The 24,360-nt window shown below is 36.9% G+C and overlaps 1 long non-coding RNA gene across 1 annotated transcript; it reads right to left on the bottom strand.

Moving 5' to 3' along the window:
• Positions 1-1,766: 1,766 nt before the first annotated feature.
• LOC122107240 lies at positions 1,767-23,480 on the bottom strand. Its single transcript, XR_006147325.1, has 3 exons — positions 23,394-23,480; positions 6,170-6,177; positions 1,767-1,777 (listed from the first exon to the last, which is right to left on the bottom strand). It is a non-coding gene; the product is annotated as an uncharacterized LOC122107240 (long non-coding RNA).
• Positions 23,481-24,360: the final 880 nt, after the last annotated feature.

Here is a 24,360-nt window from a genome sequence, read left to right as displayed (position 1 = left end):
TGTGCTCTCCAGATCAGCACCAGTACCTTGCAGGTCTTCTGCTCTGGTGTTCTGTGGGCGATCTGTGTAGGGGTTCCTGCTGTAGGGCTAAGTGGCTTTGGTGGGATGGAGCCCCTCTGCTCAGAGAGTGAAGGGTGGGGGTGGGATCTTTGTGCAGGATCCTGGCTCGTAGGTTTCTCTGTTCATTAAGATCTGTGGGTCCTACACTGGTGCCTCAGGCACCTTCTGCTCCAGTGATCTGCAGATGACCTCCTATGCGTCTGGGGACTCGGCAGCCCCCGCCGCCCGGAAGGGCTGGCTGCGGCTTGGTGCATTCCTGCACAGCCAGTAAAGGTTGGGGGAGGGATCTTCACGCTTCTCTGTTCTGAAATTGTTCTTTTTCTTTCTTCCTTTTTTTTTTTTTCCCCACCTCCTGTTTTTCTCTGGGTGTTCATCTTTTTGTTGTTGTCAGTCTCTTGGGGAAATTAAGCTTTGGAACTCGAACTCTCTTTTTTGTTGGAGAGAGCTGTGGTATTTCCCTACTGTCCCATCACCATCTTGGTCTCCCCTCTCTAACTTTTTCTTGAAGAATAAAAAGTTAATAATATAAAGCCCATCACAGGAATATCAATTTGTCTAATGATTAAGAGTTTTGTGAAAATCAAAGTGATCAATATGCTAGAAGCATTTGTTTAGTATTATTTCAATATGGACACATTGTGGATGTAAAACTCAGCAAATATCTTCTTTTCCTAAAAAATAATGTCACCACTATTCCAAAATGGGGTTACTTAGAATTTTCTGACAATGGGAACATTTCAGAAGTGCTTATCTACGTGGAAGCCCTCAGTATATGCAAATGGTCTTTTTCTAATAAAATAATAAGAAGAGATATCCTGTTAGCAACTTACCATTATATATCTCTCCCCCATGCATTTTCTCATTTATTTTCATGAGACACCATTGATCTTGGCCATAAACTTGAGAGACAAGTAGGAGCAGACAGATGTGCCTTTTCAAAATGATACGGCCAACAAATATTCAAATCCAGACACCTGGAATGATTTCAACATTTTACTTAATTGTCACTAGATTTGTGACAATTTTAAGATTACTTTATTTTCAGTGGGAGTGAAGTGTAATTTAAACAAGAAGAAATTTAACATTTTTATCGAAGATCTTTCAAGGAGCATTCAGGTATGATTTGATGCTTTTTAAAAAAATAAAGTCTCTGTGTTGGAGCCACATACATGGCTTCTAAGTCCTCGGGCACCATGTTGAGTGTAGCAGTGATGAGCATAGTTGCAAATGGTATTTTTAGAAGTGCTCTTGTGGCAGATCAGGCTCATGAAGATTAGAATGTGCGTGTCATAACACACTTATGGGAAGGTCCTTAAGTGTTGACAAGTGTAGGAATAGAAAATCGGTTAGCATAACATAAATTATGGTGCAAACTGTATTAGGAAATGAAGTACTGAGCCTAAATGCTTACACAGACATGCCTCATCTACAGTGAAAAACAGAACTGTGTCAGTCACTTATTTGGTGAACATTTCTGGGCACTATGTGCAGTTACCTGAAGGTTCTATAGCAGTATTTATAGTTTCACAAACAATCTATGTATAGGTAGTGTCTGCTACAGCCAAGGTTGAAATGACTAAATATAAAGAACCACATTTATTTGAACATTGGTATGTATAAACAACATCATGGAAACATTGTCTCTGCTTCTGTCTCTTCTGACTCTCTCTGGTCTGTGTCTGTGTCTGCAATTACCTTGCTGTCTGTCAGTCTGTCTCTTCTCTTTCTCATTCTTTCTCCATCTTCTCTTTCTCTTTCTTTCTCTCTCTTATTTACTCTCTCTCTCATTTCTATTTTCTGGACTGGTCAGTGGAATCCATTTTTAAAATGATGGTAGAAACACAAAGAAAAATACAAAGTAATACATGAGTTTACTTAAAACTAAGTACAATGATACCTAAATCTGCATGTACTCTATTAACCAGAACAATTTACAAGTACAAGGACATTCAAGAAGTAGGGAGATTGCTGGAAACCTAATTTTGTCATGAAGTGATCATTGAAGGTTGGGTATCCATCCTATTAGGATAAAGGAACAAGAAAGTTCTAATGAAGCACTGATTTTAATTTTGAAGGGATTTGACGTGACTTTGAAGACACAAAGGAAAATCTCCTTACACAAATGAAGCAGTGCATTGTTGTGCCTACACAGACCCCAGGAACAAAAGATGACAATTTGACACAAACTTTAAATAAGAATATGTTAAAATTACTTACCAAATATCGATGATTGTTTTAAATTTAAAAGATTATGCAAAAATGTATAAATACGGTAAAAGTTGTGAAATTTTTCTGATGAATAAAACACATACTTAATGATGATGTTTTTTTTAAAAAAACACTAAAACCGTATTATACAAATCACAATTATTCTGATTTAGTTGAGGAAAATGTTGAGAAAAATAATGTTGTAATGACCTAAAGTTATTAGAAGTCTATCTTCTTTTCATGCACATTTTAGTATATATAGCATGGTTATAATTAATCATTAATTTGATATTTAAATTAATATTAAACTTTAATTTGATTAGCTTAAATTATATCAAATAATTGGCATCATTATGACATTTTAAACCTATATTCAATGTACACCTTTGCATTCACCACTCTATTCATCTCCCTTCTCCTCTGAACTGCTACCATCTCCTCCCAATAACCCTCTTGTATTTTCATGTCATTTAAAAAATTCTAGATTCCACATAAAATAGAAAATGGGGTGTTTGAGTTTGGCTTATTTTCCATAGCATAAGGGTCTCTAGTTCTTTATTTTCTTGCAAATGACAAACAACATTTTATTTTCCTTTATGGATGTAAAACATGAGAGGGTATGTGTGTGTGTGTGTGTGTGTCTGTGTGCGCACATGTGTGTGAGTGTATGTGTGTGTATCACATTTTCTTTATCCATTCAGCTGCTGATAGTCACCTAGGTTGGAACCATAACATAGCTATTATGAATTATACCACAAAGAGGATAGATGTGCAAATATCTCTAGGGTATCTCTAGATATATAATGGTAATTTTGCAAGGGGATTTCATTTTGACATGTCTACTTGTGCATGTGATATACCTTGAACTGCCTCAGCTCTTCAGGTATTCTCCTTCCTCCTTCCTCCTCACTTCCCACACAGATGTGAGCAAGTGTCATGGTTGTATTCTCACACCTGCAGATAAAGTACTTTGGCAGCTTTCATCTTTCCTCACCCTGGCAGCATGTGCTCCTCCTCCCAGCAATGCCATGGACTCCTCAGAAGCACCAAGTGTCACCCAGAGCTGTGAACGACCACTGGGCCACGTCCTCTGCCCCATGTATTCTTGTTATTTGTGTTTTATCATGAACTTTCAATAGCAACACAAACCATAGGAAATAAACCAAACCCATTTGATCAGGTAATTCCATCTGCAAATTTCACAAAGCTATTATGTGCAATAAAACGCTTTGCAAAATCAGTGCCCTTAGAGCAAAAGAACTCCAAGAGGCTACCTGGCATCTTTTTTATTTGTTTGTTTTCAAAGCAAACAAGATGAATTTTCTTATACTTCACTGAGCCCCAGACAGCCATGATTCACGTTTGGATTTCACCACAAAGGGAATAGAGGTTGGGGGAGATTTACAGACTCAGGAGGAAGAAACACCTTCCAAAAGTTGCTCTGAGACAGTGTGGTATTGGGAGTCATTGCCTCTGTGATGGCAGAAGGAATCATGAAGCCTGTTCTGTCATTGTGAAGCCAGGAGCAGGAGGGAGGGGAGGAGAAGCAGGGAGGGGAGGGGTGGAGGGGTGAGGAGAAGCAGGCACACAAGTGGCCCACACCAGCAGGGTTTATTCCATATACAGGAGATGCTGCTGGGGAAACTAAGATTCCCAAAGGAAGCCCTGCTGCATGCACACTTGCCACAGTAAAAGTCACAGGGGAGCTTAGGACAGAGCCATGCTTCTGTGCGAAATGTATCAGAAACACTTGTGCTCTTGTTTACTTGTAGGAGAATCTAAGCCAATGCATCCACGAGGCACAATGACATCTAAGAAAAAGCCAGTGTGATGGGGGCTTACTTGCACAGAAATCAGAGCCTTCTGAAGCAGCAAGAGGAGCGTGATGACACACTTGTTCCTCTGGTGCATGCTGGTTCTTTTTAAGCAGGTCGTTTTGATTTTGCCCTGGTGCATGCGTGCACAATCAACTAAGGCTCTCACCATGGCTGGGATCACAGGAATGTAGTGCTATGCCCCGCTATTGGTTAAGAAGGTGTTTTTTTCAAAGGCCTAATACCTATTATATACAAAGGACTCAAAAATCGAATCCCTCCCAAATTTAACAAACCAATCATTCAATGGGCAAGGGAATCGTAAGAGAGACTTCTCAGAAGAGGAGAAAAAAATGGTAAAGAAAAAATGAGGAAATGTTCATCATCCCTGGCTGTAAAGGAAATGCAAATAAAACAACCCTGAGAGACCACCATATCCCAGTCAAAATGGCCTGCATCCTACATTCAGCCAACGACAATTGCAGGAAGGGATGTGGAGAAAGAGGAATCCTATTGCACTGCTGATGGGAATGGACACAACCACTCTATGAAGCAGTCTGGAGGTTCCTCAGAAAATTAAACATAGACTTCCCTACCACCCACCCATACCACTCTTAGAAAACAACCCAGATGTCCCACTATAGATGAATGGATCCAAATTTGTGGTACCTAGACACAATGGAATATTATGCAGCCATTATAAAGGACAAAATAATGACATTTTCAGGGAAATGGATGGAGCTAGAATGTTGAGCAAAATAAGCCAAGACAGAGAGAAAAATGGCACATGGTCTCCCTGATATGTGAATGTTCAATTCAAAACACAAATGCAACAAGATAATGACAAAGTAAACAGGACTCAAGAAACAAAGGGCCTTATTTGTTGCATTGTTTTTTGATGACTCTACATTCTTGACTCCACAAATGGTATATGCAAATGCACATAAGAGGGAAGCTAGAGGAAGGTAGATGGAAGTCTAAGACAAGCCTAGGCAAAATCGAGAGACATTATCTGAAAAACAGACTAAAAGCAAAGGATTAGAGTTGTGGTTCAAGTGATAGAGTAGTTCAATGTCTAATATTACCAAGGAAAAAATAATTTTCCAGTAACTCAATGCAAATCACATGAGCCAATTGTATTGTTCAAATATTTTCTGTGGTGTGTATAGAAGTAATTTTCACAAATGAAAAAAAAAAGGATGGCATCTTGTGAAGTTTTCTGTGTGAGCTGGCCTCAAACTCCAGTGAATCTCTGTCACAGCAGGTCAGATAGCAATCTAGTAGGCATGAGCCTCTGGTACTTGGTTCAAAAGTTCAGAGTTTACATTAAGATCTTCTAATTTGGGAATGACTTTTTTGTAGTGTGAGAGATAAAAAAAATCTAGCGTGCATTTCTTACATATAGAATTTCAATTTTTCCAGCACCATTGGCTAAAGAGGTTTTTCCTTTCCTGTGTACATTTTTTGATATCTTTGTTAAGAATGAAATGGCTGAAAGTAGGCAAGTTTATTTCTGCATCCTCAATTCTATTCTGTTGACCTGTATGTTTGTTATTATATATGTGTGTGCATAATATATAACTATAGGATATAAATATGAACTATACATATAATAATAGGTTAATATATTAATGTAATTATTCTACTAAATATTTAGATACTTATATAATATATATTTTGGTTTTATGTGCTTTAAACTCAGAATACCACATTTGCTATCCTCATGCTCTACTGCTGAGCCACACTTATATCCTTGTTTTCTGCTGGTTATTTGTGAGATGGGATTTTATCTCATCTGGGCATGCATGTAGATCATTTAGACTAATCATCATTGTCCAGCTTTCAGATATGTGTTACTAGGTCCAGTTTCCTTTCATTGACATGGAGTCTAGCAGACATTTCTGCCTGTGTTGGCACAAAATCACAGGCAGCCAGATTTCCAGCTGTCAGATTTGAATGACAGGAGTGCACCACACCACTCTGAGTGAAGAAGTCATCTTCCTATCTTCCCTACCTGGGCTGGCTCTAAATTTTGATCTCCTAACCTCAGATTTCCAAGTAGACCTAGACAAGATTACAGACATGACTGACTGGGCTTGGCTCATTTGTTTGTTTGTTTGTTTGTTTATTGGTGCTTGTCCTGGGGCTTGAACTCAGAATCTGGGCACTGTCTCTGAGCTTATTTTTGCTGAACTTAAGCATTCTACCACTTGAGCCACAGTGCCACTTCTGGCTTTTTTTCTGAGTAGTTTGCTGGAACTAAGAATCTGAGGGACTTTCTTGCCCAGACTGACTTCAAACCACAATCTTCATATCTCAGTCTCCTGAGTATCTAAGATTATAGGTCTGAGCCACCAGCGCCTGGCAGCCATGCAGTTAATATGGTAACCTCAATGGAGCAGATAGCTGAGGACAGGTAGGAGGGGAATCGAGGACTGGAATGCAGAAAGCACCTCGAGCAGCTCAAGGAGGTCTTCAGAATTTAAATCCAGTCGCAGGACACTGGAGAAATAAGGCTAGCGGAGAGTGCGCAGATGTGCTTTCTTTAGAAACACGTTTGATGCTTTGTATGTCCCTCCATGTTATAACCCATGTTTTCACTGTATTTGATCTTGGTATAATTTGTGGAGGGGAAGGGAAAGAACAAATTCTCTAAATAGGGATAAAATCTGACCCACTGCAACAATGAGATGTACAAGACGTTATGTCGAAAAAAAGGAACTTTACAACTTTGGTGCGTGGGACGGGGAAGGTGAGAGATGGGAAGGGTAAACAAAGGAGGAGGAAACAATGCTTGATAAGAAATGTACTCATTACCTTGCCCATGTAATTGTAACCCCTCTGTTCGGTATTTTCACACACACACACAGAAACACGTTTGATTGTGGTTATTTTGCCAGTTTCACAGTCTTGAAGAGCATTCTTGGTGTCAAGTCATGGGTTGCAGAAAAAAATGTATGCTCCTTCATCACGAGGACTCTGCCAAGCAGATTATAAAATTCCATCCAGGTGCACCGATTGGACAGGTGAGAGTATGTGCCATATAATTTCACAGGATGACAGATAGTACTTACTCAAAGTTCAGAAATTTATATATTAGGAGAGATAGACATTTTAATGATGGATTCTTTCTCCTCCAACCCCCATCCATGCCTACTGCAGCTTTATATATATTGCTTTATATTTGAATTCTAAAGCAAAACACTATAAATATTTTTCAGATTTCTTGCATCAATTTCCAATGAGATTTCTATACTCATACCAGACTTCCAACCTGACAAACTTTGAGACTATAAACAGACATTGTTTTAAGATTTTAAGCTTGTAATGATTTTATTTGAAGCAATAGAAAATGAATAGGGAATCTAAATCAGCATTATTATTATTACAGTTTAAATCAGAGACAACATTTCAGTGTTAAGTATTTCAAATCACATAGAAAATCACCAATGAAAATTAATTGTATGTTTACCTAAGGAGTTATATTAATTATACCATTGTAAAGATACTGTACAGAGGGGTTGCAGTTACATGAGTAAGGTAATGAGTACATTTCCTATCAAGCATTGTTACCTCGTCCTTTGTTTTTCCCCTACCATCAGTTCCTTCCTACCTCAACCACTCCTCCCTCCCCCACATAATGTTTTCAACATATTGTCTTGCACATCTCATTGTTACAACTGGTCAACCTGTATCATTATTTCCGCATTTTGTTATTTCCCTTCCTTCCCCAAATTAGAAAATGTATATACAAGATGCAGGGCAGAGGAATCAAATACAGTGAAAACAGGGTTTGTACCATAGGGGAAGACGATACAAAAGAAACAAAAAAAATCATATAGTACATTATAAATACATTAGAAACAACAGCAAGAAAGATAAAACCTCTGTGTCCCTATCTTGATGTTCATTTCGCTTAGCATCATCTTATATGGTCATGTACATAGCTTTTGACCTTTTCCACTTAACTTTTATACAAAAGGATAATCTATATATGTACATTGCAAATTTACCTCTGTTTCCAAGGAGTTCCTGCATTATATAGGATACAATATTGGAATACAAGGAAAATAGCTGCATTCATATGCAATGCTAGGCATATAATACTGAGAAAATTTTCTTACTTTGTTCACAAATTATTGGTGGTTTTCATATTTAATGTGGGTGTCACTTTACTTCCCTTTCCTTCTCAAGGAATTATCAATTGCTAATTTAAAGATACATATGAGGGGATAGGAGGGAGGGAAAGGGAAAAAAATAAGGGAGGGACTAACAAGTTCCAAAAAAAATGTAATCACTACCTTACTTAGATCACTCTGTACATCACCTTGACAAAATTAATATTAAAAGATACATATGATGTTTCATAAAGTCCTGAGTAATGTAAATATAATTAATGATTATGTTGTTGCAAAAATAGCAATGCCAATTTTCTTAACCAATTAAGAATAGTTTCTGTAATATAACAATATTTGTGTTTCAAAATAGTTACAGGCTTCTCAAAAAGAAAAAAAAATGTATTAATGATCAGATAAGTGAATATTGTGGTAGCTACCAAATGTGGGTTCATATTTTTTAATTTTATTGTAAGGTAGGGTTAAATGTACTTAGAATTTCTCATTTTGTATGTTATCATATTGTTAACATCACTGCAAATGTCTCAACTTATTAATAATCTTGGCAGTTCATATACTTCTTTTAGACAAATTTGCTCAAGAAGCAAATTCAAGGTGACAGAACTTCTTTTAATCATATATGTGGCATTTTTCATTTTAGAGCATCTCCAAGATTTGGTAAAAAAAATAGTGTCATATAGTTGATATTGTTATGGACAGAAGTGGCTGACAACTGGTAAATATCTACATATGTGTCTATGTATTTATGTGTATATATGCATGTAAACATATATCTCTTGCCTATGTATCTGTGTATCTGTCTTTCTATCATCTATGATATTGATCTATCACCATAGAGATAAATTGTCTGGCTCATGTAGACAAAAATACTGAAATGAATAAACAAAGCCACAATGACTTAGGGAATAATAAAAAGATGCAGAATGAGAGAAAAATGGGTGAAATAATCATAATGGTTAAGAATTATAAAACTTTTAGAAAAATGTTAATGCATATATCTAAGGGGAAAAATTGATAAGTACAATGAAAACAAAACTAGGTGACAATGCTGTAAATATGCCTTAAAAACTGGATGCAAAGGAGGACAGTACGACAAAAGTAATGTAACCAAATAAAGAAATAAAAAGAATGTAGGGCAATGTAATGAATGATATCAAAAGACAAAATCAAGACAGTGAATTTCTCAGCCCAAGTAATGGAAAGCAGAGGGCAATGAGGTGACATTTGCTGAGCTTTCATCCAAATACCTGCTTAGCAAATACTCCATATCCATGAAAGTCTTCTTTAAAAATCAAGACAAAATTTTTAAAATAATGTTAAGGTAGATAAAACCCAGGATGACTGGGCACTGACCAACCAGTATTATGGAATTGGGGCTTGTCATTGAAAACATGACTGAATGATACATTTTTTCATCTCAAGTGAAATGATGTGGTATTAATTCAAGATATCTGAAAACTTAAGGAAACATCTTGTAATCCTTGAAATAATCACTGTAAAACTAGGTGTATAATACACTGAATAAAATGCTGAAGAGGCATTTTAAAATTTCACTTTTAATTTTTAGCGGTGAGGGAAGATTCCTGGAACAAACAACAGTATTGAAAAATAGAAGACACATAACAAGAAGGTCTAATTAGACTCAAGCACATCAATAATGACATTAAAATTAGGTGGGTTCGGGCGGAGGGGAGGAGGCTGGGAAGGGATGTGAAGGGTAAACAAAGGAGGAGGCTGCAATGCTTGATAAGAAATGTACTCATTATCTTGCCCATGTAATTGTAGCCCCTCTGTACAGTATGTTCACAAAAAATTAAAAAAAATATTTGGGTTCAATGATCCAATTAAGAGTCAGAGATTGTCAAATGGGAAAAAGTCAGGCAGACTCATTCAAACGCAGTTTACAAGACACACATTTTAAACACAAACACACAGGGAAGTGGAAAGGAAAAACATAAGCGGGGGGCAAACACTAAGCACACTAAAGCTGAGTTGGCTGTGCTTACTAAGATTGCATGGACTTCAGAACTGGGAATATGATTAGATATAAGAACTGAAGATCACACCTAAATACAGAACTAAAGATCACACCTATACACAGAACTGAAGATCATACCTACACAGATCTCAAGATCACACCTAAACACAGAACTGAAGATCACACCTAAACACAGAACTGAAACCACATATGGCCAAAGTAAGGAGTCAAAGAAACTTGTAGTTAGCATGGTGGAACACACTGTATGATTTTATCACATTAATTTCTGGAAAATCAGATAATGATCTCTTGCCAGGCACTGGAGGCTAAGGCCTGTATCTCACTACTTGGGAGATGAAAACTGGGGAATCTAGGTTCCAGGGCAGCCAGAATAGAAAAGTTTCTGAGACCCCTTTCTCATCCCACCAATGGACACTCAGGAATGCACATTTGTTACACTAAGCTATATGGGAGGCTGAGCATGAGAGGATTGTGGCTGGAGGTCAGCTTGGGCAAAAATGTCCAAGAGACTCTCAGAGCAGGGAATGTGGATGTAGACAGATAAACACCTGGTATCTCAGCAATGACAGGAGACCCAAAATAGGAAGATTCAAGTGTCCCAAATGGAAGCGAGACCACAAAATCAGAGCTGGACTCAGACCTAGAATCAGATACTGAATTCAGACTCAAACATCATGATATATATATATATATATATATATATATATATATATATATACATATATATTAGTATAAATATATTATACATAATCATACATAATATATAACATACATGCAATACAAAATAGATATAAATATGTGTTGATATTAAAGGATATAATGTATATGTATTATAGTTACATTAATTATAGATATATAATATATAAAGATAAATAATTATAGATATATAATATATAAATATATTAGCTTTTTGTTATCTTAGTTGTATGAGGAATTTCAATTTATCATGTCAGTTGATGAATATAATATATCTTGATCAATTTAATCTGTGGGAATATTTTCATTTTATGTCATTTTTAACCTCACATGAAACATCAGATATTGTACATTTATATGAGATAACATTAAATATTTAAATAGATAGGGGTCTATATAGAATGATATATACATATGAAAAATATACTTGGAACTCAAAAAATTAAATCCCCCAAAAACAAATCCTCAAAGAAACAACCGCCCAATAAATAAGTGGGCTAAACACTTAAAGAGGAAAGAAGGAGGGCCAATAGACACATGAAGAAATGCTCAACCTCCCTAGCCATAAAAGAAATGCAAATCAAAACAACATTGAGATACCACCTCACCCCAGTTAGAATGGAAAAATCAAGAACTCTAACAACAGATGCTGGAGGGGATGCGGACAGAAGGGAACCTTACTTCATTGTTGGTGGGAATGTAAATTTGTTCAACCACTTTGGAAAGCAGTATGGAGGTTCCTCAAAAGACTTCACATAGAACTCCCCTATGACCCAGCAATCCCACTTTTGGGCATTTACCCAAATGTTTACAAACAAGACCACACTAAAGCTACCAGCACAACTATGTTTATTGCAGCATTATTTACCATAGCTAAAATCTGGAACCAACCCAGATGCCCCTCAGTAGGTGAATGGATCAAGAAAATGTGGTATATATACACAATGGAATTCTTTTTTTTTTCTTATTTATTTATTTATTTTAAATTTTATTTTATTTTATTTGAGAACATACTGTACAGAGGGGTTACAATTACATGGGCAGGATAATGCATACATTTCTTACCAAGCATTGCAGCCTCCTCCTTTGTTTATCCTTCACATCCCTTCCCAGCCTCCCCCCTCCCCCCCTAATCCCATTCCTTCTCCTTCCCCCCCACCCCCTGCACCAACGTTGTAAAGCTCGTTTTGGACATGACAACTTGTACTTCTCATTGTTGCAACAGGTCCACCTGTATCCTTAAACAACTGGTTTTTCCCCATCTCCTCCACAAGTTATACTGACATCAAATATAGTGAAACCAGGGGTTATACTGTGGAGGAGGGACATACAAAGCAACAAAGAGATAATCTTATAAATGTATTAGAAACACATGCATGAAAGAAAAAAAACATTAAAATACACATCTAAGGGTTCATTTTCCTGACATCACATTATCTGACCTTTTCCGCTTGACTCATACATATACTAGATATTACAAATAAGGGAAACCATGGGACCTACGTTTCTTTGGGCCTGGCTTACTTCACTTAATATAATTTTTTCCAAGTTTTTCCATTTCCTAACAAATGGGGAAATGTCATTCTTTCTGATGGAGGCATAGAATTCCATTGTGTATATATACCACATTTTCTTGATCCATTCATCTACTGAGGGGCATCTGGGTTGGTTCCATATCTTAGCTATGGTAAATAATGCTGCAATAAACATAGTTGTGCTGGTAGCTTTAGTGTGGTCTTGTTTGTAAACATTAGGGTAAATGCCCAAAAGTGGGATTGCTGGGTCATAGGGGAGCTCTATGTGAAGTCTTTTGAGGAACCTCCATACTACTTTCCAAAGTGGTTGAACAAGTTTACATTCCCACCAACATCCCCTCCAGCATCTCTTGTTGTTAGAGTTCTTGATTTTTGCCATTCTAACTGGAGTGAGGTGATATCTCAATGTTGTTTTGATTTGCATTTCTTTTATGGCTAGGGATGTTGAACATTTCTTCATGTGTCTATTGGCCATCCTTCTTTCTTCTTCAGAGAAGTTTCTCTTTAAGTCTTTCGCCCACTTATTTATTGGGCAGTTGTTTCTTTGAGGATTTGTTGTTGGGGGGTTTAATTTTTTGAGTTCCAAGTATATTTTAGATATGAGACCCTTGTCCGTTGTATGGCTAGTAAAGATCTTCTCCCAATCCGTGGGCTTTCTATTGATCTTGCTAGCTATGTCATTTGCCCTGCAGAAGCTCTGCAACTTTATGCAATCCCATTTGTCCAACCTTTCTTTGATTTGTTGTGTTTCCGGGTCTCTATTCAGAAAATTTCGGCCTGAGCCAAGGAGACCTAGGGTTTCTCCTATTCCATCCTGTAATATTTTCAGAGTGTCTGCTTTGAGTTCAAGGTCTTTGATCCATTTGGAGTTGATTCTGGTGCAGGGTGATATATAAGGATCTAGCTTAAGTTTTCTACATGTAGTTAACCAATTTTGCCAGCACCATTTACTGAAGAGGTTGTCTTTCTTCCATTCTATTGTTTTAGCTCTCTTATCGAAGATTAGATGGCTATAGGTCTGTAGGTTCATTTCTGGGTTTTCAATTCTATTCCATTGGTCCTGAGGTCTGTTCTTATGCCAATACCAAGCTGTTTTGATTACTATGGCTTTATAGTAGAGTTTGAAGTTTGGTATTGATATTCCTCCAGCAGTGTTCTTTCCATTCAGGAGCGTTTTTGCTATTCGGGGTCTTTTATTGTTCCATATGAATTTTTGGATTGCCTCTTCTATTTCCTTGAAGAATGAGGTTGGAATTTGGATAGGTATTGTGTTGAATTTGTAGATAGCCTTGGGAAGTATTGCCATTTTCACGATGTTAATCTTTCCAATCCAGGAGCATTGGAGGTTTTGCCATTTTTTAAGTTCTGTGTTGATTTCCTTTTTCAAGATTTTAAAGTTTTCATCATAGAGGTCCTTCACTTCTTTAGTTAAGTGAATTCCTAGGTATTTTATTTTTTGTGGGGCTATTACAAATGGAGTTGCTTTCCCAATTTCAGCCACACTTTTCTCATTGTTGGCATACTGAAAAGCCATTGATTTTTGGGGGTTAATTTTATAACCTGCTACTTTGCCAAAGTTTTGAATCAGCTTGAGTAATTTGGGAGTGGAGTCTATGGGATTCTTTAAATACAAGATCATGTCATCTGCAAAGAGGGAGAGTTTTATTTCTTCTTTCCCTATTTGGGTCCCGTTTATGTCTGCATCTTGTCTTATTGCTGTAGCTAAGCATTCTAATACTACATTGAAGAGAAGTGGAGAGAGTGGGCATCCTTGTCTTGTTCCTGAGTTAAGAGGAAATGGCTTTAGTTTTTCACCATTGAGTATAATGCTGGCTGTGGGTTTGTCATATACAGCCTTTATTGAATTGAGGAATGTTCCATGGATTCCTAATTTTTCCAAAACCTTCATCAGGAAGGGGTGTTGGATCTTGTCGAATGCTTTTTCTGCGTCTATTGAGATAACCATGTGGTTCTTATTCTTGCTCCTGTTGATGTGATGAATAATATTAATTGATTTGCGTATATTGAACCAGCTTTGCATCTCTGAAATGAATCCTGTTTGATCGTGGTGTATGATTTTTTGGATGAATTGTTGAAGTCGATTGGCCAAAATTTTGTTGAGAAGTTTTGCATCAATGTTCATCAAAGAAATGGGTCTATAGTTCTCTTTCTTTGATGAGTCCCTGCCTGATTTTGGGATGAGGGTTATGATGGCTTCATAGAATGTGTTCGGTAGTGAGCTTTCTCTTTCAATTTCATTGAAGAGTTGGAGGAGTATTGGTATGAGTTCTGCTTTGAAGGCCTTGTAAAATTCCGTTGTAAAACCATCTGGTCCTGGACTTTTCTTAGCTGGGAGGTCTCTTATTGCTGTTTCTATTTCAATGCTTGATATGGGCCTGTTAAGCTGGTTTAACTCATCTTGGTTTAGTTATGGCATGTCAATATTTGCTAGGAAAAGGTCCATTTCTGTCAAGTTCTCAAACTTATTAGCATAAAGTTTTGAGAAGTATTCCCTTATAATGTTCTGAATCTTGGTTGTTTCCGTGGTGATGTTTCCATTCTCATCTCTGAGTTTATTAATTTGGGTGTGTTCTCTTCTTTTTCTGATAAGATTTGCTAAGGGTCTGTCAATTTTGTTAAGTTTTTCGAAGAACTAACTCTTTGTTTTGTTGATTCTTTCTATAGTTTTTTTGGATTCTAATTCATTTAATTCTGATTTAATTTTGATTATTTCTTTCCGTCTACTGGATTGGGGTTTATCTTGCTGCTCTTTTTCAAGGAGGTTTAGATGTGTCATTAAATTGCTAGTTTCAGATCTCTCCAATTTGTTGATGTAGGAGCTCAGAGCTATAAACTTGCCTCTGAGTACTGCCTTTGCTGTGTCCCAGAGGAGCTGGTAATTTTACACAATGGAATTCTATGCCTCCATCAGAAAGAATGACATTGCCCTATTTGTTAGGAAATTGAAAGGCTTGGAAAAAATTATATTAAGTGAAGTAAGCCAGGCCCAAAGAAACATAGATCCCATGGTTTCCCTTATTTGCAATATCTAGTATATGTATGAGTCAAGCAGAAAAGGTCAGATAATGTGATGTTAGGAAAATGAACCCTTAGATATGTACTTTAATGTTTTTTTTCTTTCATGCATTTGTTTCTAATGCATTTATAAGATTATCTCTTTGTTGCTTTGTTTGCTCCCCTACAGTCTAACTACTGCTTTCACTATATTTGATGTCAGTACAACTTGTGGAGGAGATGGGGAAAAACAAGTCGTTTAAGGATACAGGTGGACCTCTGGCAACAATGAGAAGTACAAGCTGTCATGTGGAAAACGAGCTTTACAACATTGGGGGGGGGGAGGATTGGGTGGGGGGGGGGGTGGAGGGAGAGGCTGGGAAGGAATGTGAAGGGTAAACAAAGGAGGAGGCTGCAATGCTTGATAAGAAATGTATGTAAACTCTCCTGCCTAGCTGGTCTCAAGTGATGATCCTGTTGATCTCAACCTTCTAAGTAAGTAGAAATTACAAGTATGATACACTGGTGCCCAATATTTTAACTGATATTTTATGAAATGTAAATTCTATCTTATCAACACCTCCAACCACTGCCCATGGTTCCACATAAATCCCATAGTCACTCAGTATTTAATATTAGATCTTCTGCAGGCATTATTTTCCCTGTTGGAATTTTAGTAATTTACCCAACTTGTTAATTTACCTTTGAAAGTCATAACTCCTTGTCCAATGTACATAAACAATAAATGTCAACTGGGAATATACAATAAACTGTAAATATTGAATCATATATGTGAAATATGGTACACCTTATTTTATTTTGTACAATAGGGCTATCAAAGTAACTTGTGAGCTAAATATCCCTTATTGTTTTCTATGGCACATGAGCTAAGAATGTTTTTTTGCATTTTACATGTTTAGAAAAAATTACAATGGAAAACAATTTTTTTATTATGTAAAAACAGGCAGGAAATTCAAACTTCAATTCTATTAGTACACAGTAGTTGAAATGTCCTTGCTCATTGCTGGTGCTGTACCACTTGGGCTACCCTTCCCTTTGGTCATTCTTTCTGCTGGTTAATTGGAGATACAATTGTCTGGACTTTTTTTAACCTGGATTGGCTTTGAGCCACCATCTACCAAATCTCAGCCTCTTGAGTAACTGTGATAATAGTCATGAGCCATTAGCACCTAGTTGAACACTTCATTCAAATGTGAAAATATATGCCATGCCCACACTAATTGTTATTAATATGGCTGTATGAAACAAAGGAGAATTTGTTGAGTAAAAGTGCATAGTGCTGCTGGGCTACAACCATAAAGTAAGGATCTACAAACCTCTCACACTTCCTATAACCAAATTTGATTCCCAACACATATAAATAATCAGTTATTCTGTAAGATGCCAACTAACAGATGGGAGGGTCACAGGACAGAATTAGGAAGAGTAAAAGTGGCTATCTAAGTGGATATAATTTGGAAAGCTGTATGAAAAGGAGATAAGTGGTCTCTGCCTACACAGTTTCAGCAGCTTTGCAAAGATGAGATTTATTAATACTTTATAAATTAAAGAAATTAACGACAGCATCACTAAACTGAAAGTACCACCTACACTACTTGCACAGTTTTCTATTAATAGTGCTTGAAGCATTAGCTGCCAAGGCCCTGGAATAAATTATAATGGAAGTAGAGCTTACCGGGATGAGCTATTGCCTCTCTCACGCACTGTTCTTCTAGCAAGAAAATGCCATATTTGGAGTCAATCTCTTGTAGAGTTCAAAAGCTGTGCACAGTTACAGTGACATAAGAACTCAGACTTAGATAGGACCTTATTAATGTTTCAGAAAAACAAGGTGGAGGAGAGAAAATGGATTGCAACTAAAAATAAGGGGAAATAGTTCAGTACTTCAGCTCCCTTTCACATATCAGGTCTGCTTTTCAGCACACACACATAAATTCCTTGTTCTAAGAGGAACTCATTAAGCTATGCCATTCTTTTTTCAGGGGGAGGATGATACCTGGAAAATGTGGAGGGTCACTTTTATTAAATCTTAATAACTCTTTACCAGATCAGGTAAAATAAGCTTGATATCATCAAGACCATCCAGCTATCATTAATGTGTGGATTTTAACTCTTTCTGGCACATAACAAACTCATTGGGAATTACTACAAGAGGAGAATGCATCATCAGACTTGGGCATTAACATTGGCTTTCAGTGAGGGCGTCATGGTAAAGAGGAGCATCACATGATGTTTCTATGTACAAAATAGGGGGGTGGCACTGAATGAGAAAAAGAGAGGGAGAGGCAGTAGAAAAGGAGAAAGGAGGAGGGAGGAGAGCTGAATTTGGGAGGAAATGAAGGAAGAGGTACAGAGAGTTAATAAAGAAAGTACTACTTGCTTTATAATCATTCCTTCAACAAAAGTATTGATTCATCCTGACAGTCCACCTAACTTTTTTTCTGAGTATTTTACTGCTATATAATATCGTGTAAAATGGTATATAAAGGTACTGGGTATTGTGTATTGGTTTCTAGCCTGTTTACATTGTATAAAATGTAAATTTAAATCAGTTTGAAATGAGTATCTCCACAAATATTTGTTATTTCTTCTAGTTTTCTAAAGCATATGTTGTCTTACCATCCAACAACATACTAGACTTCCTGATCCTTATAGGACTATAGCTATTAGTAGCCATTGGCCAACCTCTTCCCATCCCTTCCTCAAGGGTACTTTCCTTGGCCTCTGGAAAGCACTGCTATTCTTTCAACTTCTAAGACATCAATGTTTTTAGCCAGTCACTTCTAATTAAATGACTACTTCCCAACACAACTACATTGGGGCCCAAGTTTCAATGTGAGTTTGGTGGAGATAAACCAACTAATACATATATATTGATACTGCAATTTCCTGCCCCTTTGTCCAAGGGAGAGAGATAGAGGAGGGGAAGGAAGGAAGGAAAGAAGGAAAAGAAGGAAATAAGAATGGAAGGAAGGAGCTGGGGAGAAAGAGAAGAGGGAGGGAAGGAAAGAGGGAAGGAAAAAAGAAGGATGGAAAGGAGGGAAGAAAGAGAAAGGAAGGAAGGAAGGGAAGAAGGAAAGAAAAAGGAAGAAAGAAAGAAAGCAAGAAAGAAAAAGAAAAGGAAGAAAAGAAAAGAAAGAAAGAAAGGAAAAAAGGCAGGCAGGAATTCAGGCATGCAGTCAGATAGGAAGGTAGGAAGGCAAGAAGGAAAGAAGAGAGGGAGGGAGGGAAGGAAGGAAACTCAGAATTTCATGAGTGATGAGACACCTACATTGGTGTCCTCTCATTAGCACCTGAAAGAGTATTCCTAGTTAGGGAAGCTAGAAACATCTTTTGTGCTAACTTTTATCCTTTGATCCCAATTTCTGACACAGAGACTAAACTCTGGAAGTTCTTGGATATGAAGAATATCTTTTTGTTCCAATAATGTAGTATCTGGGGATTCCATTAGGGAATAGTATCAGACACATCAACCATGATTATGCCCCACTATTCTCCAGAGAGTAAAGGCTGGAAGCAGAGTAAGTAGGAAATTAATGAAACAAAAGTTAATATTTGTTCTCATAATTTTTATGATGTTATTTTAAATTCATTTTCTTTACTGTCTACCTCAATGTGTACACTTCTTCATTCATTTTGAGTTATTTTGGAAATTCCTTTCAAATCTTTAGCATTGTTGCAAATAGGCTTAAAATTTAGAACAACTTTGCAGAGCAACTTTGCAAAATATAATTTGTCTACATATTCATGACAAGGAAGTATGACCTTCCATCACCTAAAATTTATTTTACTCAATGCCTTTTTAAAAGTTAAACAGACTAAAACCAGCCTGTACTAGCTTTGTCATTTAATAGACCTTTCCAACAATGTTATTTTTTAAAATCCAAATTTATCATTACCCATCTGAACTTTATCATGACAAAGAATTTGTTTTTATTCTTCTGCTTCCTCATTGACTAGTTCCATGGGTTTTTTATGTTCTGTTGATTTTTCATAGCTAGTACAGTATTGTACATGTACTTCACAATATAATAATATTGGATTGTTCTGTCTCAATAGCTTAGGGATTAAGATGTTTATCAAGAACTGACTAATCGGTACCACTATGAATAGTGCCACACAATGATATAGTGGAAATAAAACTGTCTTTAAGAACTTTCCAAAAGGCTTTTCTTTTTCTTGAAATTTATACTACGTAACTTCTCTGAGTCCAAGTTCTTAAAAACAGGAAATCAAAATATTTATACTCCTCACCAATGTATGACACAGGCTCAGTTAAATTTAGGTGGGGATTCATTTTAGTATATATTTTTTAGTTTTCATATTGCTTTAAGAATGATAGATCAAATGTGAAATATTTATTTTCAAAAATAAGTTTCATTATTTTCAACTGATTGTTTTTACATTGCACATATTTTTGTTAAGCCCTTTATTGCTTTGGATTTTAATAAAGTTCTGACAATTTTTTCCAGTCCCAATAAATGAGGATTTTTAGTTAAGCATCTAAGATAATGAACCTCACCTAATGTCTTGAATTCTTTATTAAGATAACCTCCTTATCCCTCATTACCAAACTAGTGACTTTAGCATTCCATTTGTATATCACATTTTTTTTAAAAAGAAGAAAGTCTGTGTTCTTCCAATTATAGAAAATCATTTGATTTTTGTTGTATCATTTTCTTTATCTTTTGGAATTGAAGACTTTCCTTTGGCCAGGCAACTGGTGTTATGAATCTGATCTAGTGAGTTGTAAAGTTTTACTTCTCATCAAGTTTGCTATATGGGATTAAATCACACACACACACATACACTAATTTTGCTGTCCTGATTCTCTGGTGGAATTTCCCTCCCAACCCACTTTCTGTGAGTCAACTGACACGTGGCTGATACCAGCCTCACAGATGGGTCTCCAATGGCAATCACACAATTGCTGGTTGGCTGCACAGGTGTTTGGATTGGCTTTACTTGCCTTCCAGAAATGTACAGATTTTTGGCAAACCCCAGGGCAGAAAAAAAAAAGAAAAAGAAGAAGTAGAGCGAGAGCACATATTCACTCACCTAGCATGCACTCTTTTCTGCAATGTCTTGGTCATTTGAGCCAGCCCTGAGGATCTCCTTGTTTCTTAGTCTCCAAATCAGTGTCAGGTTCCTGTCCTAGATCTGTAATTTGAGAGGAAACCATGTTGTTTTGCATGATGCTGGGGGGAAGGAGGTGGGGGACACTGATCAAGATTCATTGTTTGTACCACTATTTGAGGTTAATTAACAAGAAACCTGCAACTGGGGTCAACAATGGAGAAAAATGTAAATTTAATATGGAAGCCATGTGTTGCTCCCTGGAGTACCTTCTGTCAAGAAAGGAGTGGGAAATGAGAAAACTAAGAATTTGCACTTGAACATCCAGTACAAAATGTCTCAACATAAAATTAGGAACTCTTTTAAGCACATTTTTAAACACCATATTTTTAACTAGTTTTCAAATCATACCCTTTGATTTTCCAACTGTACCTTTGTACTTCTCTTGAAGATTGTTTTTACATATGTAGGTCTGAAAATCCCACTGTAGCAAGTTACTTTTTTCTATAAGAGTAAACACTAAACACAGGGAGCTGGTTTCTACAAATCCTGTCATTTGTCCTGGACTAACACATGATAGAGTTGGAACGAATGTCAGTATGCTGCCTTTTACTATGAAGTATGGGGAAACTAAAATAATTTATCTGGAGAGCAGTGGTTGATCCTGATAAGGTTTGGCAAAAGCCACAGTCAGGAACTGAGATACTTTTAGGGCCTCTGATAGCCAGTCATCCTTTAGAAAGGCTGACACTGTAGCTCAGAGGTAGAGAATTCATATGGCCCTAGTTTTGATTCCTAGATCCTCTCTCACTCCACCAAAAAGTGTATAGTGTGTTGGTTTCTTTTTCTTTTTTTATTGTGAAAATAATGTACAGAGGATTACAATTACATGGGCAAGATAATGAGTACATTTCTTATCAAGCATTGTAGCCTTCTCCTTTGTTTCCCCTTCTCATACCTTCCTAGCCTTCCCCCACCCCCCCACCCAATCCTCCCCGCCCCCCCCCACAAAAGTTGTAAAGTTTGTTTTCAACATAACGACTTTTTCTTTAAGTAGAATTTATGTATATTTATGTAGATTAAATAATGATTTGGTTGGAGACAGTCTTATTATATTAGAACTGAATATTGTTTACCCAAAAATATGAGATTTATTTTAGCATAAGCAAATTTCAATTATAAGCATGTTGAGAATAGAATATTTGAATTAAAAAAAAGATATATTATTCCAGGTACCAGTGGCTCATATTGTAATCCTAGCTACTCAGGAGGCTGAGATCTGAGAATCGTGGTTCAAAGCTAGCCCAAGGAAAGCCTGTGAGACTCTTATCTCCAGTAAACCAGTAGAAATCTGAAAGTAGAGCTGTAACTCCAGTGGTAGAGCACTAGCCTTGAACTGAAGAGCTCAAGGATAGCACCCAGGCCCAGAGTTCAAGCCTCAAAACTGACAAAACAAAATGTATTCTATGTCCTAAACTCCCCCCTCTCAAGTTCTCTTTCACGTCACAGTGGAATAGAGGACAATATGCTGAGTTAGTTAAACTAGCTTAGTCTCCTGTGTTTAGTTATACTACCTCAGTGATAGAGCTCAAAGGAAGTAGACATGACCCACAAGCCAACATCTCTGTCATAACCATTGTTTTGGAAAAAAAAAGAACTCTGATTGGTTTATCTCCAAATCATATTTTATTTTCATCTGAACTTCTAATACAATAGTTCAACATTAAAGTAAAATCATTGCTTGTCTGAGCTATCTCAGTAGCCTGATAGTGGTCTCTTTGCTTCTGCTAAAATTTCCTTTCTCCACAATATATCTGCCATATAGAAGTCATGATGTCTGCTTATAACCTAAAGCATTTGCTCTCCCCATTCTTGGTCTTCTCTTAACATTCCTCCATTAAAATAAGAATGAAGCCCAAGGTCTAATGCTCTTTATTGGCTGACTCTCAAGACCATTAGGAACTGGAGTCCTAGAAGACTGCTAACTCTACCTATCCTTAAACAACTCCATACTCTTTAATCATAAGTTTTGGAGCCAAAGAGCTTGGAGAGTTTTCTCTACTCCAAAATGTTCTTCCTCAGATCTTTGCATAAATATCTCATTGCTGTCATAATCTTCTCCGATTTAACTTTTACTGACTGAAGAAGACATTTCATGACCACCAAGAGAAGGGTAAGGCCTTCTTTTGGGGCATTAGGAGATGGATATAAGGAAATATGAACCAGAATGTAAACCAAAGCACTATTTTCTTTACTGAGAAAGTCTTGCTATATTAACAATAACATCAAAAAGAAGTCAGTTCTATCATGCTGTATGTATTGGTCACATTAGCTGAGTCTTCAGAGTCTACCAAAGCCAATATGGTTAAAAATTATAGTTGATTTTTAAACAGACTTAATAATCTAATAAAGAATTTGGGCATCTCAGTCTAAATTTTTATCTTTTTTTTTTTTATCAGTCATGGGACTTGAACTCAGGGTCTGGATACTGTCCCTAAGCTTTTCCATTCAAGGCTAGTGCTCTACAACTTTGAGCCACAGTGCCACTTCCAGTGTTCTGGTCATTAATTGGAGATAAGAGTCTCATGGAGAGCTGGGAAGGTGGTTCAGTGGTAGAGTGCTTGCCTTGCATGCATCAGGCCCTGGGTTTGATGCCTCAGCACCACATAAGCAAAAAGAAAAAAGCCGGAAGTGGTGCTGTGGTTCAAGTGGTAGAGCGCTATTCTTGAGCTGAAGAGCTGAGGGACAGCACCCAGGCCCAGAGTTCAGGCCCCATGACCGGACCCAAAAAATAAAAATAAAAAAAAAATTAAAAAAGAGTCTCCTGTCTAACCTGGCTTTGAAGCAGAATCCTCAGTTTTCAGCATCCTGAGTAGCTAGGATTACAGGCGTGAGCCACCGGCATCCAGCTGAACTTTTACCTTCTTAAAATTCCCTATCTTATATTTTATCAAAAAGAAAGAGAAGAATATGTATCGAACACAAAGATTTAAGGAGTTTTGGTGAGGTCTTCCTGGTATGGTCCTTTTTTAACCCTTTTTTTTTGATCAAAGGAAAACAATACCATGAGATTTAGGCAAGTCCTGATACTTGCAACATTCACTCAGATATTCACTGGAACTGGTTCCATAGGAGAATTTTAATACACAGTTATAGATAGAAGAGAATACAAGTTGTATTTTTATTAAGAAGTCCTATTTGCCAATTTTCTTTCCTTTAGAAATCAATGATGCCTTGGTTGAGACCCTAGAGACCTGTATGGTAGTCCATAGAAGAGTCATTTTGTGCTAGAAATGCAAAGGGCAGGTGTTACCAGCTACTGAAGAACATTAACAGGACTCTTGTCAAATGATTAATTTTGAGTGGTCTTTTATGTGTCATCCAGGGTTAGAGAGCAACAAAATGCTCAACATACTACATCAAGTAATTGGACATCTTAACATGTTGGATGGAGTTACTTATCATTTTCCATTAGAATACTAAACATTACCTGCCCCAAACAAATACCACGGGCATTTGGCTATTGTTGAAATCTTTCTCCCTTGAGAATAATTAAACAAATGTGGCTGTTTATGGAAAATGAACGTATTGTTTCTGTATAAATAATACAAGTCCATGCTACCATGACAGAGCTCAAAAATCAGGAGAAACAATGGTCACTCCCTCTTCTCGGCCACACCCATTCGCTTCTCTCCCCAGAGGCTTCAGCTGTTACCATTTTCCAATGTGTTTCTGGAGAGATTGTCAAGAATGCCAGATACACATATTATTTTGTTAAAGAGAAGTCCTCATGAACCTAT

This window comes from Dipodomys spectabilis, unplaced genomic scaffold (genome assembly GCF_019054845.1).
Source record: "Dipodomys spectabilis isolate Male_0828 unplaced genomic scaffold, ASM1905484v1 ptg000050l, whole genome shotgun sequence".
Taxonomy (NCBI): Eukaryota; Metazoa; Chordata; class Mammalia; order Rodentia; family Heteromyidae; genus Dipodomys; species Dipodomys spectabilis.
This window is presented reverse-complemented; position numbering and strand designations above follow the sequence as displayed.